This window comes from Gavialis gangeticus, unplaced genomic scaffold (assembly GCF_001723915.1).
Source record: "Gavialis gangeticus isolate Ggan-Ray unplaced genomic scaffold, GavGan_comp1, whole genome shotgun sequence".
Taxonomy (NCBI): Eukaryota; Metazoa; Chordata; order Crocodylia; family Gavialidae; genus Gavialis; species Gavialis gangeticus.
In genome coordinates, this window is record NW_017728992.1 from 74,743,854 (window position 1) to 74,762,368 (window position 18,515).

Sequence of the window (18,515 nt, forward strand, 5' to 3'; positions counted from 1 at the left end):
TCCTTCTCCCTTTCTATTCATGCATGCATATTGAATGAGCTTTAGTTCAAGTGCCCTGCCACCATTTTTAAGTGCAGGGAAGCTGATACAGAAGACGAAGCGGCGCTTTATTTAGAGCAACTCTCAGAGCCACTTTAATTAAAAAGCTTCCCCCCCCGCCCCCCTCCCAGAGCACATGTAAAAGTGACTATGGGAGAAGTTCAAGAAAAGTTTTAAAACAGTATCAACATATTCCTCCCATTGAATCTTTTTCTACTGACCCATTAGCAAACTTAGCGTAAAACCAAATGGATTGCTTATCTTGTGCTGATACAAAATGTGAATTAGATTGTTTTGCCTTTATAGATGCACTCCCATGTGCATTTAGTCTCCTGGCCTATTAGGCTAAACTAAATATCAGTCAGAAATTAAGAGTGCAGTCTTTTGAGAATGCAAAGGCTGTCTGCTAAGATGACTATATTTGTCTTGCACAATTAGCTAATGGTTTCTATAGATTTAAATAGTGCCAGAGTCCTAAATGGACAAATGGCATTTCTTATATAATAGCTGTCTGAAGGCCAAAAACAAACCATCAATCTAAACTTTTCTTCCATTAATATCCAGTTGGAAATGTCAATACAAATATTTCTAGACTAATATAACCCATGTACAACTGGTCAGCGACAAGGTTGAAGCAGTTTACCAGAAGGAACCTATGTTTGCATAAATTCATCGGTTTTCTTACAATACAATGAACTGGTGACTGTTGGAATCCTATGTGGGCTGAATAATAGATGGAGGGAGGACAAAGTATGGAGTATAAAGGGTAATTGATCTTAAAAGCATACAAAAGACGAATGTTCACCTGGATCTGCATTGAGGAGAAGAATGCTGTCAAATATGCACTCTGTATTAATTTGAAGTTATAAATATCCATGCAAGCATGAGAGAACAGAGTGTGAGAGAGAGGTAGCATGTCATAATGAAAATAATCTAGGTTGCCTCCTTCCACTTGACATAACAATCCATTCTATATATTCCTATAAAAAGTCATTGGTGATTGAATATAATTGCCAGCCATCAGCTAAGTTTGTAACATTATCTTTGTATTAGTATTTAATTAAATGAGCATATATAGAGTAAGCTGCTTTTGGCCGAGATCAAAGCCCAGCACACTGGACCCTGAAAGAGGAGAAATGAGGTGACATTTCTACAAATACTTTACTCCAGTAAGAAGTTAAAAAAAATACTGGTAGTATACTACCAGGAACATGATCTCCTAGCTTTCAGCAGCCGGTTATATGCTCTCACATAGGAATCTGTGGGCCATGGCTTCTGCTCCCGCCTATTTATTTTAAAATATCCCCCTTTTTAGATACTGTTAAAATGCTAGGTTGACCATAGTCAGGGACAAGAAAAGCTGTTTATAAACGTAAGCATTTTTGTCAGAATTTTTTCAAATGTCTTCTTCAGTGCTATCTATATGTATAGATAGATATATATATCTGAGGACCACAGTTTGAGAACCTCTGTGCTAGATGAAGTAGTTTGGACACAGTTATATCGGGTACAACTTAACGCATGTGTATGTACGTGCGTACACACACACACACAGAGATATAGATATATGTATAAATCTAATATGTATAAATATAGAATATATCTCTATATATTCATCTAGTGCAGAGGTTCTCAAACTGGTCCTCAGACCACCACTGGTCCGTGAGCTCCATTCAGGTGGTCCGCAGAAAGGTTGTGGAGCAATCGAGAATATCTTTACTTGTAAGGTAAGACTACTGATATTAAAATATGAGTTGTGTGCTTTGATTTGTAAAACAAAATAAAGTTTAAATGGTCTTCCAAGACCCTCAGCAATTTTCAAGTGGTCTGTGAAAAAGAAAAGTTTGAAAACCACTGATCTGATGAACGAATAAAATAACACTGCTTAGGGCATAGGGTTTGTGGGCTGTTAAATTAGTTTTGTTTGTCTGTTTTTTCATAGAAGCCAATGTTAAATATTCCTCTTACTGATTTGCAAGTCATAAATAATAGGAACCTAGCTAATGTGTATATGTACTACTACCATTAGCTGGATGGATTCGGAGCTGCTCAGATGCATGTCATTTAGCTTATAATGCCTGTCTAATATCTGAAGAAGCTTTTCCTTCAGTTCAATCAGTAACTTTGCTTGTGGAATATAACATCTGAATTCTAATCCCACTGCTACTGAATAGTTATTATGTACAGCAAAAGTTTGTTAAAATAATTAAACCTGGAGGATGACAATATCTTTTTGTCCTATTTAAGCTTAATAATATACTTCCCCTTTCTACTCTTGTGTTGGTCAAACTGCTATAGAAGGAGCCCTAAAATTTGTTCCACATTTGAAATATCCTGTTTACTATCTCAGTCTCCTAGAACTGCTTTTTCTAACTCAGCTTTGAAGTTTTTCTTGCTTCCAAAACAGCTGTAGAAGGGTGCATACAAATGTTACATTTCAACTGGTGGAATCAGTTTCTTTAGTTGAAATACTTTGTGTACAAGTGTTCACAGTACCTCAACTGTTTAAAAAATGGCTCATGTAATGGAAATCTCCATTGCATTGAAAGTGGTTGAAGTGCCAATCAAGTGGAGGGCAAGCATTTGAACAAATGATTGCACACAGGCCCAATCAACTGGGGGTGTAAGGATGCTCTCCAGCATCCTGATGTGCCATGCTCTGAACCTCACCCCCTCCAGGGAGATGTTCTGTGACTCAGGCTACACTTTGCTGCTGCAGACCAACTGACAGACAGCCTCTCCCCCGACAGCTCAGAAGCTGGGAAGTCCATCCCCACTTCACAGCCCAGGAACTGTGGAGCTGTCAACCTCAACCGGTCCTGGTCAAGGAAAGGCACCCGCTAGCACCAGACCCCTTTTAGCCCCATGCCCACACCCAGACTTGGTCTGCCCTCAACCCCACAGTCCCCATCATCCTTCAACTTGTTCCCCTTCCTCTCCTTGCCCTTGAATGGACACAGCCCAGTCCAGCCTGCCCCTGACCTGATTTCCATGCCTGCACCACCCGGGCTCTACCTGGAGTCCTAGGGGCAGGGGCAGTGTCATGTCCCAGTGGGACTGGATCCCTGCAATTTGAGGGCAGGAGGGGATGGGATCTAGTCAATTGACGCCACCACCTCATGTCCACATGGCTGGACCCTGTCCCCTCCCCCATTCCTGGAGACCCTGGAATCCCTCATCCCTCCAGCATTCCCTCCCTACCATGGACCCTACCTTGATCACTGGGTCATGTCTGTTTGGGGAGGCAGGGAGGACAGCATCAAGTCATGCTGTGGTGGGATCCCACAGCTTGGAAGAAGAGGGCAGGGTCACCCTGCCTGCTTGTGTCGCCATGCTGCAAGGATCTAGCTCCCTCATCCTTGTTGTCCCCCCACTACCTCTGCAGAGACATGGCATGGCCTGACTCAGTCCCCACCCCCATTCCCAGACCCCCAGATGTCCTCCTGTACATCCTACCTGAATGGCTGGAGAGTGAAGAGCAAAAATTTGTTCTGGATCTGACAGCTGGTGACACAGGGGTAAAAAGTGGGCTGGTGGTAAGGGAAAATGACAGGCTTGAGAGTCTGCTATTTGACAGCCTGACAGCTGAGGTAGGAAAGAGGCATTTTGCGGGAGTGGTCCCTTGGGCACTGGCCAGTCAGCCCTGGCCTGTGCTCTGGGCCTCTGTCACCTATATTCAGGTGGACAGAATAGCCCTTTAAGCATTCTGGGATGTATGCTCTGGGTCTCTCTGGCTTGGTGCTTTTAGAATTGCAGGCTGTCTCTGCACTTATGTGCAGGGTAAACTGTTTGAAAATCAACCAACTGAACATCAACCAGCTGAACTTCAACCCCTTCCTTTGAATGTGTGTATGCACCCAAAAGGCGCATCCACACATGCAGGCACATGCGCTTGCAGCAGCTCAAATAGCAGCGGCACAAATTTGTGTCAGAGATTTGTGCCTCAGCGCACGTGCTTAAACATGCGCTTGGTGGGGAGGGTTGTTAGTGTGGGGAAAATTGTGCTACTTGGGGCAAACTGACCCTGCCCACCTCCTCCTGGATCTTCAGCCTGGCCAGTTGGTATCTGGGGACACTAGCCCCAACTTAGTGACCCCTGTACCATCTACCCACTGCAGCAGTCTGGTGGTGGGGGCTGCTGCCTGGCTGTGATATGCTACCACCTTGGATCTGTGGCCCCATAGCTGCACACATGCCAGACACGGATGGGTACTGCATGGCTGCCAGGGCTATGGTATGGGCACTGCAGCAGATCTGCCTGTATCTCTGGGCCAGCTGCCAGTAGGCCATGGCTGCACAGTTGCCCTTCATGTGGCACTGCTGTCATGTTTTCTGTTGCCTCCTCCACCATTTCTCTCCCCTTTCTGCCATCTGGGCAGCTATTGCCCAGAAGTTGTGTTCATTGCAGTGGCCTGCTTTGAACTGTCAAAGCTTATCTTCCTGGCCCCAAATGTCCAGGAAGTCAGCTACCTCATCTGTCCTCCAGCTGGGTCCCCAGTGCTAGCCCTGGGCAGACTCCTCTGCCTGGGTCCTGCCACTTGCCTCGCCAGCAGGGTTCCTGTTGTTTCCTTTCTAAAAATTGTGAATTCTCTGATTAACACCCCCCCCCCCAAATTTTCTCATTAAAATACCCAAAATCCGTGTTTTTCTGTGATTAAAATGAAATACCACTATATATAGAGAGAGATCAGTTGGGCAATGTTTTATTGCTATATTTACAATTTTAAAGCAATTTGGAAGCCTACCACTGTCTCTGTCATCATAGTAAAATAAATTCTAAATATCTATACATCTTGGCATTTGGTTTTGTTTTTTATCATAGAAAAATCAGAGTTTCCTTTGCCCCCTTTGCTCACCAGGTTGTAGGGACATCTGCAGCTGGAACTGCAGCTGCTTTGTGGCACTGAGCAGCACTGATATGCCATTGCCCTAATCCTGCCCATGCCCTTGCTCCTCACTCCCAACTTACAGTCCCACCCCAGTGCCTCTCACTCCCGATTTATAGCTCCTGCCTGACCTGACTAGCTCTCTTCTGGAAGCAGCTCTCCCAGCACCAGGACATGAGTACAGCTGCAGCTGTCTCACCTGCTGCTTTGTGGCTCTGAGCAGTGCTAGCCCTTGCTGTTCTGCTTCCTGCACCTGTGCCCAGACCCCAGTGATCCCCATGTAATTTCTGGGGAGCCCTCAACTAGGGCTCAGAGATTGGGCTGGGCAAGCCCCTTCCCTTCCAGGCTGGCCTCCCCCTGCACAGACTGCTGTGCAGGGCCTCTCAGCAATGCATGCAGGAGCAGCGCATCATTCTCCTGGGCTCGATTCTGGCTCTACATGTCCCATGTGCCATTTGGCTGGGCTGAGAGCCCCAGGTGACAGCAGGAGCGAGCATGATCCTGCCTGAAGGCGTGTGTCAGTGGGCCAGACCAGCTCCATGCACCACAGGTAGCCCCCAGGTCTCTGGTGCCAGGGGGCTCTTCCTGTAGAGGGCCATGAGAGCCCTGAAGGCCAGCTGCTGGCTGCTGCCACTGGGGGCAGCAGGAGCTATGCATCATGGGCGTTGGTGGGGGACCCACTGGTGGGGACCCACTCCTCTTGCACAGTCCCCCCCACCCACACATTGTCCCATCCACCCCCACATCCCTGCTTACAAGGGACAGAGCCTGGGTCTAGGCCACTGCTGCCAGTCATGCCCTGCTTCTATTTGCTTCAGCATGCTGAGGCAGCGTGCTGGAGCAGCAGGGACATCCACCAGGAATAATGATGCTCTGGCTGGGTGCTACAGTATCTCTTTGGAAGACCCAGCCTCCAGTTGCTTCAGGGCATGCTCCAGCACCACTTTTTTCCAGCATGTTTTTTTTAATACTGGAATTTCCTGGTATGAAACTTAGAGTCTGTTCTGCAAATGTTCAGCATGGGGAATATTTTTATTCCCAATGTGCTTCCTGCAGCATCTCAAACTGCTTTGAGATACTGCAGCAGTCACGTGCCCACTTATCTGGACATGGCCATATAGTTCACTTTGGCTCTGAATTGTCAGCTCAGAGGCCTTGCAATATAAAAATCTGACTGTTTGGGCAAGATACTTGTTGAGGATTTAAGTGGAATGATTTTTTGATCACTCAGTTGTTAAGTGGCACCCATTTTTTATGTAACTAATTAAACATATTTTACTTACATAATTTATATTAGATTGTAGTTCACACTGTGTTGATTTAATTTTGTAAGTCATGCAGTCACAGAACAGCGTCCACACAGTGTAAGCAGTGAATATTATAAAAGAGTACATCATTCAAATTTTACTTTGACAAATCATTGAGTACTGAAGCTAATAATTTGCATTTAATGAAAGTTTGCACTAGCAAAATCAAAATGCTCAAGTATTCATGAAACACAAATGCAAAAAAATTGCAAATGTAGAGAAATTGAAATTGACTTTTGCCTTAGAATATTCAGGGAATATTCTTTAGTATGGCTCTAGTTAAGACAATATTGCCAAATCTGCCCTAAGGTATTAAGCAAAATTAGTTCAATAAAGCAGTGAAATGAGAAAATAATTTGGCGTAGAGCAGCATTAGTAGTCATTACTGCTTAATTGAGGACTTTAGTGTTGAGAGAATAACTTAAGTACTGATTTAACAACATCACATTAATAAGAAATCAACATACTTATTAGATTTTCCCTTTAAGTGTTTGATCCGAAGATTACTCATGACCCTCTGCTTTTTTACTGAGTCAATAAAAGTGGAGAATTCTGATCAGAGCTGGTTGAAAAATGCTAGTTATTTTTAATAGAAAATTTTGAAAAAAATCTTTTAGTTTAAATGTATTCCCAGTAAATGCCCTCAGTTTTTTTCATAAAATTTTTAGGTTTTAAAAATGAATTTTTACTGAAAACATTTTAGTCTGTTTAATTTATTAATTTTGACCAAGACAAAAATTTCTCTAAAAAGATGCATTATCATCAAGCCATCACTTTTTTGGGTGGGGTGGGGCGCAAAATGTTTCAAAGAAAAGATGTTGATCAGCTTGAACTTCAGTAATCCTCTCCAGTGATTGCTTGAATGAAACCATGTCAATGTGTAACCAGTTGAAGATGCTGACCACTTTATAGATATCCTGCTATTTCAGAAACCTGCTTTTCATTTAATCAGCCGAAACTCTAGTCAGAAGAAATTACACTTTATAGTTCCAGAAAAAATAACCTTTGGTAAAATAGCTCAAGTTGGGAGTATCGGGCGACCTTCACTCTGGTGGTAGATGTCAAGCCTTATGGACTCGTGTCACAGACCGAGTAGATGTCTCCCCCTCGAGTCGCCTCCCCCGTTCTTGCCAGCCACGACTTGTTGGTCTTCAATAGGCGGGATTGGTCATCGAGTGTACTTGGTGGCCTGTGGTTTGCCCGGTGGTCATTCACAGGGCTCCACCACCTCTACACCCCAGCCTCGCTCATCCTTTGGTGTGTCGTCTGTCTGTTGGCCTCGCCCTTCCGGTGGGATAACACCTTCTGACTTAGAGTCTAGGTGCCCGTGGCCTATAGCCAAGTTCACCCTTGTGGGCCTACCCCCTCGGCCCTCCTTGCCTCTGCCCCTTCTTTCGGGGAAACACATAAAAGGTAAATCTTGCCTCAGCCCTGTTCCTTGGGGATACCTGCACTCTCCCTCTACTCCCCTTTGCACGGGGTAACTAAATAAAATGTAGTAACAAAACACAGAATAATGAGCCACTTCCTGATGTGGCTGCCCCCTGTCCCCTTACTATCCTTCCCCAGACTCTAGCTGGTGGGTTTGCTTTACTCCTGACCCGTCGCCTCCGGTATTCACTCCCGTTCTCCCGTCAACCCAGCTGGGACCGACGACAATACCTGCCCTGACTGTAAACCCCTCAGGGCTCTCCTGAGGTTCTCTCCCCTGGTGTGGCTTCCTCCTTGCCCCCGTCATCCCGACACTCTCACCTGGGGTCAGCTCTGCCTCCGGGGTACAGTTCTAGCTCTGTCCCTGGCCAGCGTGCTTGTCGCTCCCTCGCTATCCTGTGCGGGCTCCCGTCAGGGTGTTCTGCCTTGTGCTGCCAGCGTCTGCCCCAGCTTGTCAGGCTCCATGGGTCCCATGGGGAGGATCCCTTCCACTCCCTGCAGCAGCTGCAGCTCCTCTCCTGTGCTGCCCTCCTTCTCCGCAGCATCGGCCGCCATTTTTATTTTCACTGGCTGGCGTCTAAAGCTGATGTCATCGGCTGGCCGTAATTGAATAAAGAGGTGGCTGACGAGCCGCGTGGGCTCTTCATTCTGCCCCTTTTGTGCTGCATCTCATGCTGCTGGTAAGTACCCTCCATTACTTCTTTCCCTAGGACATAAAGCTTCCTTGTAAGCTTAATATTGCCATGTGTATTGATGCCATAAAATAATCATGTAATTCTGCTTTAAAAGCCATAAATATGTACTGGTTTTGATACTGTTTTTCAGCATGGTATCAAAGGGCTCCTATAGATGTGCAAGAAGCCAGCTCCCATGTGATGGAAATCCAGTGTGTTGGAGCAGACTTAATTAATCAAGTCTGCTGGAGCATGGAAATAGATGCACTCCAGCAGTCTCCGGTGTCACGTGTATCAGCATCCCTGCACTGAAAAAAGGCAGCAGGGCACTTTGAACTAAAGCTCGTTTGATGCGCTTTAGTTCAAAGCACCCTTCTGCCATTTTTCAGCATGGGGGGGACGCTGATACATGTGCCATTTGAGTGCTCTTAATTAGCACAGCTCGTTAATTAAAGTGCCCCCCCACACACACCGCCTGAGGCATGTGTAAAGATGCCCATGTAGACCCATAGGTGTTTTTTTGCTGCTTCCTTTTATTAATAACACTAGGATTATGAGGGGAGCTGAGATCTCAGAGTCAGAAGGAACTAGGAACAGAGGAAGTCCTAAAGAGAAGAAAATTCTTCTAACCTAAGTTTAAACAGAAGTATATAATATGATCTATATAAAATGAATTTATATTCTTTTCAAAGTAATGGTGGTAGAGACATGTACACCTGCTTGCAGGGAACATGCTATAATAAAGAAGTTTTGGCAATTGAGATAGCAACACATTTAGACCCTCGTTTTAAAGAATGTGAATATCTTCCCATTGTGGGCTATTTGTGTAACCCCTGTCTGGTGACTGTTTTGCTGAATCTGAATCTTCAGATGCACAATATTGCCCCTTCAACAGCCAAATTATCAAGGTAGGGAAAAGCAACTCAATAGTAGAGGCTTAAGGAATCCACTCAAGTCTGTTATTCTGGAGTTTCAGGGAGGATATTTCTTACGCCCTACTAGTGTTCATGTACGTGATATTATTTTTTTCATATTTTCAGTTCTGCTTCCCATCTAGAATTTTTAAGGATATGGTTCTACACTCTGTCTTCTTTACTCATTACTCTTATCTTAACCAGCTGATCCACCAGCTTGCCCCTGTGACAGTTCTCAAATAGTAATGCTCCAGCTGGAACTCTACAATGCATTAGTTTGTCATAGACAATAATTATTTGTCAGCAGTACCAAAAAAATATGGTGCCTTACATCCTGGAATTAAGCCCTTATAGATGAGAAACATACTAAATTATCTGCAAATGATCTGGACATTTAGTCAAATAATTAATTTGATTCATCAAGAATGCAGGTAGTTTATCAGATGCCACTGTGGCTTACCTTCTAATACTACTTTGATTCCTGTGGTTTCAAATATGTAATGGAAGATCCTACCCTCTTACCTTTTCCCTGCATATATATGTCGGGCAACACGGAGCTGGCAAGCCAAGCTCGCGGTGTTGGTCACGGTGGTGCGGCCGGGTGGTGGCAAATTGGATACGGACAGGTGGGAGTTTTGGCAATGGAGTCTGAGCGGCACAGGAAGCGTAATGGTTCCTTAAACAAGATGGAATTTATTTAACTTACGCTTAGATGCGTAGGAAACGATGTCTTCAGTTACAGTGAACAAACAGGTGAACAAACAAAGGGGTCTGTTGGCCCACAGGGTTCTCCAACAAGCCCTTGCTTTCTACCTCTGACGAGGTAGGTGCGGCTGCCTGCTGGATAGTCCTAGGGCTGGTCAACAGCTCATAAATTGGTAACACACAACGAACTGTAACGATGTGACGCCAGTCCAGTAAGGACAACGAAGAGCCGAAATGGTGTCCGAAGCAGAAGTCAGGAGCCGGTGAAACGAAGCGAGGATACAGCCAGAGCCGGTGAGGAACGATCTGAATCGATGTTGATAGCCGATGCCACAGGTAAGTCGAAGACAGGAAATCCAAACAGCAAAGTAATAACAGCAAAGGACACGGAATGCCAATCGAGGGAGGAGATCAATAGGCCCAGAAGCCTGACTGAAAGACAGTCCCTGGAACACCAGCCTCTGTCTCCAGCTAACGCGATCTCTCCCTGATCTCTCCCTGATCTCCCCCCCCGAGGGAGGGGCTCACAGAACTTTTATCTGAATTTAGTGGCCAATCAGAACACTCAGAGGGAAGAAATTTCTAGTCAGATTACCTCATGCTTTAGCTGTTGCTGAGCATGCGTCTGTGGGGAAAGTAGGTCAGACATGACTGACAGGTCCGCAGGTCACCCAGGGGGCACGAGCTGGGTGAGCCTTGGAACTTTCCACTCACAGACTTCAACTGCGCATGTCAGGTACAGAACTTTTGTGTTGGCAGCATATACTTAGGATTTTTCCGAGACAATATATGACCAACCAATTAAATGCATGTTACAATGTAATTAATAGCCTATCTTAAAAGGCAGTCTACTGTACTGTAGGCTAGGAATCAGCGACCTGCAGCCCAAGGGCCAGATCCAGCCCACCAAGTGATTAGTAGGGCTGTGCGAAATTTCTCTTGCTAATTTCTCTGACTAATTTTGAGCTTGAAATAGCTAAATTGAAATGAAATGAAAGGCTTCTAAACAGCCTTGAAACAAAATGAGGGCAGTTGAAACATTTTGAGTTTTGAAGCAGCCCAGCTGAGTTCCCTTCCCCAGCCTGATTGAAATGTTGAAACAGTGTCAAAACAGTGTATCCATTTCAATGAATCGGAACGGAACAGTGTTTTTGAATCGAAACAAAACTCGAAATGAAACACTGTTCCGTCAAAACGGATGTCAAAGTGGAAAGCTGCTGTTTTGCACAGCCCTAGTGATTAGATCTGGCCTGTGAAGTCTGGATGCCAGTAGTGACTTGAGAGTGGGGGATGTCTGCAGCAGTTCTCTAGGAGGTTGGCACTAGATCCTCTGGGAGGTTGGCACTAGAGTGTGGGGTGGTTGTACTATGACAGAGGGGGAAACAGCAGCACCAGCTCTGGCCAGGTCAGAAGCAGTGGCCTGCTTTTGGGGCCAGGCTCTGTTAAAGCTGTCTGCCTATCCAAAAGATTGCTGATGTCTGCTGTAGGGTAGTAGGGACATACAGATGGTCCTTTATTTTGCATATTACATGTTTTTAATAGGGAGGGGTTAAGACACAAGATAGCTTACTACTGACCTGGTTTTACATTCTTAGGATAACAGAGATATTTCTGAATCATGTTGCTTGTGCTGAGATTATTTTAGAGAGACTGATGTTCACTTACATTTTTAATCTGGTTTGTACATCAGCAGCAAATATTAGAAAGAACAGAACAGACTGGTGATAAGAAATAGATTAAATATTTCATTATTTTCAGGGATGTTTAAGGTAAAGTATCAACAAAAATTACAATAAAGAACCTTTATGACATGGAAAGTTCATTATTAGGATTTAGTATGAGGGGTGGGGGGGTTAAAACACTGGATTTTATCATTATCTTTTCCTCCTCATAAGCTCTTTAATACTTCACAATCCCCACCACAGAGTGACCTTTGATGAGAGAGTTGGATGGCTGCCCTTGGCAGAGCCTTATGGCCAGAAACACAATAATGACAGCTCCAAAATCTCCCGTATATCAGAAAAATCAGCAAAAACAGGAAATCTGAACATTCCCTTCAACTTTCAACACTTGATTTAGGGGTTCCAATCTGAAACTTAACATTGAAACACATCAGAGGATTTAAGGGGAAAGGCTAGAAGTGGTGGTGGTGATTGTAGTTGTTGTTATCAATAAAGGTACTTTTTAGATTAAATTTATTTTTTGCATGAGTATGGGCCTTTCCACTTTTATGTAGAGAGAACTCCACCAAATATAACGGGACTGTATTTGGGCATGCCTTATTTGGTTTTACAGAAGGCATAATTTAGTCATGCTATATAAACTGAATTAACTGACCAACAGTAAACCTGAATTACAGAAAGGATGGCTGAGTCCAGTGAGGAAAGTTAATTTGTTTGAGAAAAAAATCATGATAGTGATAAGATTATCTCCCTCTCATAAGCTACCTAGATCCTAAATGTAGACAGAAAAATCAGCTGAATTTAAGGGTCTCTCTGTGATATCACTATTACTATACTTCAGCAATCATCTTGAAAAATGTGCCTAAAATCAGTCTAAAAAGTTCATATTTAAGGGATTCTCCTAATTTTCAAGAGAATTTAGCATGCAATCTTTTCATTTCAATAGCAGCTGAGGACCATTTAATAGTTTTGAAAATCAGGTGTTTAAGCAAGGCTTTAGGTGTGGGGCTTTCAAAGGGATATAATACAGATTTCTAACTCCCATGTGTTTCCAGTGGCAGCCAGACAACTACCTTAGTTGCTTTTGAAAATTCTGCCCGAGGATCTTAATGCGAGGCATTTATATTTGATAATCTTGACTGTTGTCATTAGTAGACTTACATATTTATTAAACTTTCTCATAGGAGTTTGAGCTCTTGGCAGAATGGGACTTTTCAGAATCAACAAAAACTTCTTTATCTTAGTTTGTTCATTTTTTTTTAAACACTTCTTTTAAAACATTTTAGAAAATGGAGGCTTCTGATAACCCATAGAGCTAATCTTCCTAGCAGTGGTCGACAGACTTCCTAACAGCTCCAACCAGTGTTTTTGTAATCCTACCTTGATTTTGGTTATCATTAAAAAAAATTAACTCACAACAACAGAAATATAGAACAAACTGTCAAGAAAGGAAAAATAGATTTCACATTGTTCTTATTACAGTTTCGGTTTTAGCCAAATCTGCAACAAGATATCATGTTGAGAAGTAGTCTACTCAGGCTGAGATAAGTTTTTTTCAGAATTAGGTTAAAATCCTATACCTAAAAGATGCATTATATCTACACATTTTGTATATACACACTCAAGTCAGATGGATTAGGTATAAGTAACAGATACAATAGTATATCATTATTTACTTTATCAAAGCAGACTATTAAATCAGTAGGTATTCTACCAGTCAGCAATTAGGTGGGTATATTTGTGAATGAATCAATGCATTATATCCTTATCTTCCTTCAGCAATCTCAGCATCCTCTCTTAAGTTAGCAATGTAATAGCTTTGTTACTTGGAACATGTGCGCAAAGTGACTTAGGCAAGTGCATTTGTAAAAGCAGGACGTCATTTTACATAACAAAATATCATATCTCATATATATTTATGGTCCTTTTATGAACGGAATTGTCTCTGCCCAATTGATGATGTGTATGTCAACAGGGGGCTCTTAGCTGGCTTGGAACCAGCATAGCTAGTTTCTGCACTGACTCCGAGTTAGGCCGAGAACAGAGGGTGGTCAAGGGCAGGTCAGGAACATTATGTGCTCTATCTGTGCCTAGATTGTATATGGGAATGAATTAGGGAAGTTCCTAAAGCACTCTAGCTCATGTGGTGGCTCAGTGTGGTCCAGTTCTACCCTAAGAAAGAGGGAATTAAGTTCGATTCTTTAACAGCATGCACCTCTGTGCTATGCCATCATAAACATCTGAATCTTTTCTGTTAATTTCTAATGTTATTTGATTAAAAACTGTGTAAAAGTTTGGGTTTGCTTTTTTTTAATCTTGGGTTTTAAAATGAGAGAGCATTTTCTGTGGATAGCTATTTTCCTAATTCTCACTGGACATATAGCAACTTAATGTCTGTGAAACAGAAATCTATCTTTGCTTTGGCCCAATGAATGATCAGCTATCATTCAAAGAAAGTGCCAGTCCAGCAATGAGAGTGCATTTCAAACCTGATTTGAGGTATAGCAGCAGGATAATAATGCTAAACTTCCCTTTCTTAGAAATCCTTACAAGTTCATGGATTATTCATAGTTTTTCCTTTACCTCTTGGGGCAGGTTTACGCTATTTGGGGTAAAAAAAAAAAAAAAGCCTTGGAGTTGGGATGTTGTCATCCTTTGTTCCTAGAAACAGTTTGAATTTCATTTTCAAATAGTGGATGGGCAAGTTTTTCCTCAGCTTCATTAGTTAAAAGATGAGAGTGTATTGGAGGACTGGCAGTGGAAACTACAATGTACAGATTAACTTGTACATTGCAATTTTCCAGACTCTTGGTCCTTTTTGACAGGCAGCAATAGTACCAGTATGAACCTAAGTTTGTTAGCACTGAATAGGATTAAGGCAACTTAAATTTTCTCTCATTTTTTCAATAGAAATTATACTATCTTGAAGACTGCTTGTCTGTGCCCTATGACCAGAAGTAGAAAAGTACATCAAATTCAACTCCTGATTCATATGAATAAGGCCATGGATACTGCTTGATTCTATAAAGGGATTTTTGGCTTTTTATTGGGGATCTGGGATGGTATGATATTTCTAAATGTTACTTCAGTTACTTTCTAGAGATTATAAAAGATGCTTCTCCAGTAGCTGAACTAGTTCAGTATCTTGAAAGTTTTCAGAGGTCCCATCTTTTTGTGGCTATGTACAGAGAGATCTGCAGGCCTGGAAAATACTCTTAGCAGTCATTTATTCTTTGGTTTAAACAACAATCCATTATGATAAACTTGGACTGCATTCCAGGGTTCATTCCAGGGACTGCCTTTTTTCTGGTATGTTAGACATTTAAAGAAACTGTCCTCAGGTCCAACCAATCTCTGAAAACTGCAGGGCTTGGACAAGAGGGCACATAAATTCCCCTAGACTGGCCAAAGATTATTGTAGTTTGCAGGCCTCCCTCCAGTTTCTTCAACTGACTGCTTATTGATCATTGTTCCTTCTGCTGCATGACCAGGTAATGGCAATGAAACTGGTTGGTGATTTGGTTATGGAAGACGGGAGCCAATCCCAAACAGCACTGAAACTCTGCCACTGTCATTTCTGCATGGGCTCGTCTGTTCTATGGAGTTTGTCTCACTCTAGGGTTTTGTTAGGAAAGACGGTTCTTGTCCTTCTTGTAATTTGGGCAAGAGGCCCCATGCATGTTGAATGCATATCATGCAGTCTCAGGTTTACTCTGAAGTCTACTGCCTTTTGATAACTAAGTGGTAATATGAGACCACCTGTAATCATGTTCTCATCTATAGGTTATCATAAACACTGAGCAATTCAGAATTAAAGCAATTGATGTACCATTCTTACCTTACCTGTTTATGATAATTTAATTGGATTATAATACTTCCCTTTCCCTGAGATCCCTACAGTATCTTGGCACAGACAGGTTTAAAGACCGATATTTTTTCCTTAACATTATTTTTTTTTCTACTTTCTGCTTTAGTCAGACTCTGTCAGATTACTTAACATATTTTTGTTTGACTATCAGGAGATATAGTCAGTATCTTGAATGAGATGAATATGTATGAAGAACTGTACTTAGGTTCAGTGTCACTCTATAAATGCAAAGCCTCTGAATCTCTTGTATATATTCTATTTAAGGAAGGCATTTTAATTCTCTACCACAAGGCTTGACTCTGGAAAGAGTGCTATTGTGATTCTCAGTTGTCTCTATACATGAAAGATAAGATTGGCAAGGGATGGTTAGATTTGTGCTTAGGTAGACAAATATAATGTTATTCACAGTGTGCATTAAAAAAAAAAGCAAACAAATCCTACAAACACAGTTTCTCCTTCAGGAAATGGAAGAGAGACAAAGAGAGTGAGGACTACTTATGACAGTTACTAGTCATGTCCTATAATGCAGTAAAGGAGGGTGCTCAGAATACACAGTGATATGTGTAAGATTCTGAATAGAATATATAAGTAATTTGAGAGTAATAGAAATGTTAAGGCAATTTTGTTTAGTATTTCTAAGTTTATTACTGTTAAGTTAAAAAAAAAACCAAGCAAACAAACCACAACTTATTATCATATCCAGAGGAAATATAAAAGCATAATAAACCAGTTTTTTTTTAACAGAAGCAGGATAAAATCAGAAAGCTGAGACCAATTAAAGCTGGAAAGAACCAATGAGAGAGTAGAATATTTTCTTTTGCAAATACTAACATGACTTGTTAAATGAATTAGCTTTGGCCCTACTTGCATCTCTTGTGTGTTTTGCTTTCCATGAACATGTGTATAATTGAGTTTTTCTGGCAAGCGCTTCAGATGAATTATTCATTGTGAAATATTTGCTGAGCCCTGCTATTTATTGTCTTCTCAATGACTGTCCATTGGAATAATCCTTGGCTTAAATGCACAGAAGAGAGAGCAAGAGAGAAGTACAAAATGCATGTTGTAATCCATGCTTTCAGTGAAGTGAGAGGTAGGGTGCAGGTGGCAATTCTGTCCTCCTGTTCCCAACTGTGCTGCTAAAATGTACTTTAAGATAATGATGGGATGGGGAAGCACATCATTGTTTCCTGGTTCCGTCATTGACCATCACACAATAAGCACACCTAAAATCAACAGTGAATAACTGGTAGAATGTTCTTTACTCCCCTCATTAACATTAGGTTTTGGCAATTCGAAGGGAAGCAGAAGAAGACCCTAGAAAATCTTCAGCTCTTGGGTCAGGCAGAGGTTGTGAATCATTGTTTTACATGTCTCACAGGTGAGATTATTTTGGAGCTTCCTTCACATTGTTCAATGCTAAATGGGGGATGGCATGATTCACTAAGTTTCTCTCTCCGTCTTTGACTGTTTGTGATCTGCTGCTCCATTAATCTTTCTGCTTTATTAATCTCCCAGCTGCTCTGCTTCTCAAGTACCTGAGGTATGTGACATAGCAAAGGAAGAAAACAAGAAATCAGTAGTGTAAATTTTCTGGCAATAGAATAGAGCAGCAGACTGTGAACATCCTGAGGAAAGGCCTCATAGAATCTATTAACAAATCCATGAAACCTTTACAGGTCTTTCCACAAACGGACATATTCAAAAACATCTCAAAGGCATTCCTGTGGCTAATAGGCAGACAAGGTTCTTTGAGTGAATCTGATATCTTTTATTAGACCAACTTAAATAGTTGGAAAACAATTTTTAAGCAAACTTTCAGGTTCAAAAACCCTTCATCAGGCTAAGGACATTTCAGTAGTTGATGTGTGCTCTTCCTCGATAGAATGAAGAGTAAAGAAGCCAGCGGCCTTGCTGGTATGCATGCAAGATAGGCAGTCAGTGAAGATGTAGATTGAGGAGTCAATGGGTGAGAGACAGGCTGGGTGGGGCGGGAAGAGAGAAGGGGGATGAATAGTGGAGAAGTACCTGGGAAGTCAGATCTCAGGCAGCTTATAATGTGTCATAAATCCAATGTCTATATTTACACTTTCTGTGGCTAAGTGTGTTTAGTCTAAATACCGGAGCATAAACATGAGACAGATATCTCAATTACAAGATATTAAGCAAAATGCTTGTACAGGATAGAGCCATATAAAGTGAGTGAAGATCAGTAGAGGGACTAGCAGTCAGAAAGGGGTCACAAGCCCTTGATGCCAACTAAGAGGAGGTATTGCAACACACAGACAAAGACTTAAGACTTTGACAGCAGTAATGGTTAGAATCCAGAAGATGGGTGCAGGGGTGGGGGGGGACCCATGGCTCTTGAGTGTGCGTGTATGTAAGTGGGGGGGGAGAGTTGGGAGGAAAGGGATCCTGTAGCTAGGGGGTTAATTTTGGCACCAAATTTTATATTTTATAACATTGCTCAGCATGGCTTTTAGTGGCACCCTCAAACTTCCTGCCTGCATGCCCTGGTTCCTGGGTCCTGGCCACTTGCTCACACTCTAATACAGACAGATGTTAATGCCCCACTTTAAGTCATGGTGCTTTACATAAAGTGCCCACTCCCTTCCCAACCCAGAAGACCTTCATTTGTTGGGTTGAGGGAAGGGGGGTAAATTGGAGGCAGCCTGAACCAGCCCAGGTCAGCAGGCAGGGGCACTTCAGCAACCTCCCTGGACGCTGCTGAACTGCCCTCCCAGCCCTCCCCGCTCCAGGGCTGTCAGCGAGGGAGCTCCCAGCTACTGAACGGCAGGAGCTGAGGGGTGGGGGTGGGAAACAAGGCCCCCTCACCTCATGGCCCAACACCAGGTACTCCATATGGGGAATTGGGGGGGATCTGGGTCCAGCTTCTGAGGCAAGAAGGCCCTGTTTCCCCCCACCCCCCTGTCCCTTGCCCCACCTTACCCTCCCCCTTAGCTCTGGCCATTCAGCAGCCAGCAGCTTCCTCTCCTTCCCTCTCACAGCCCA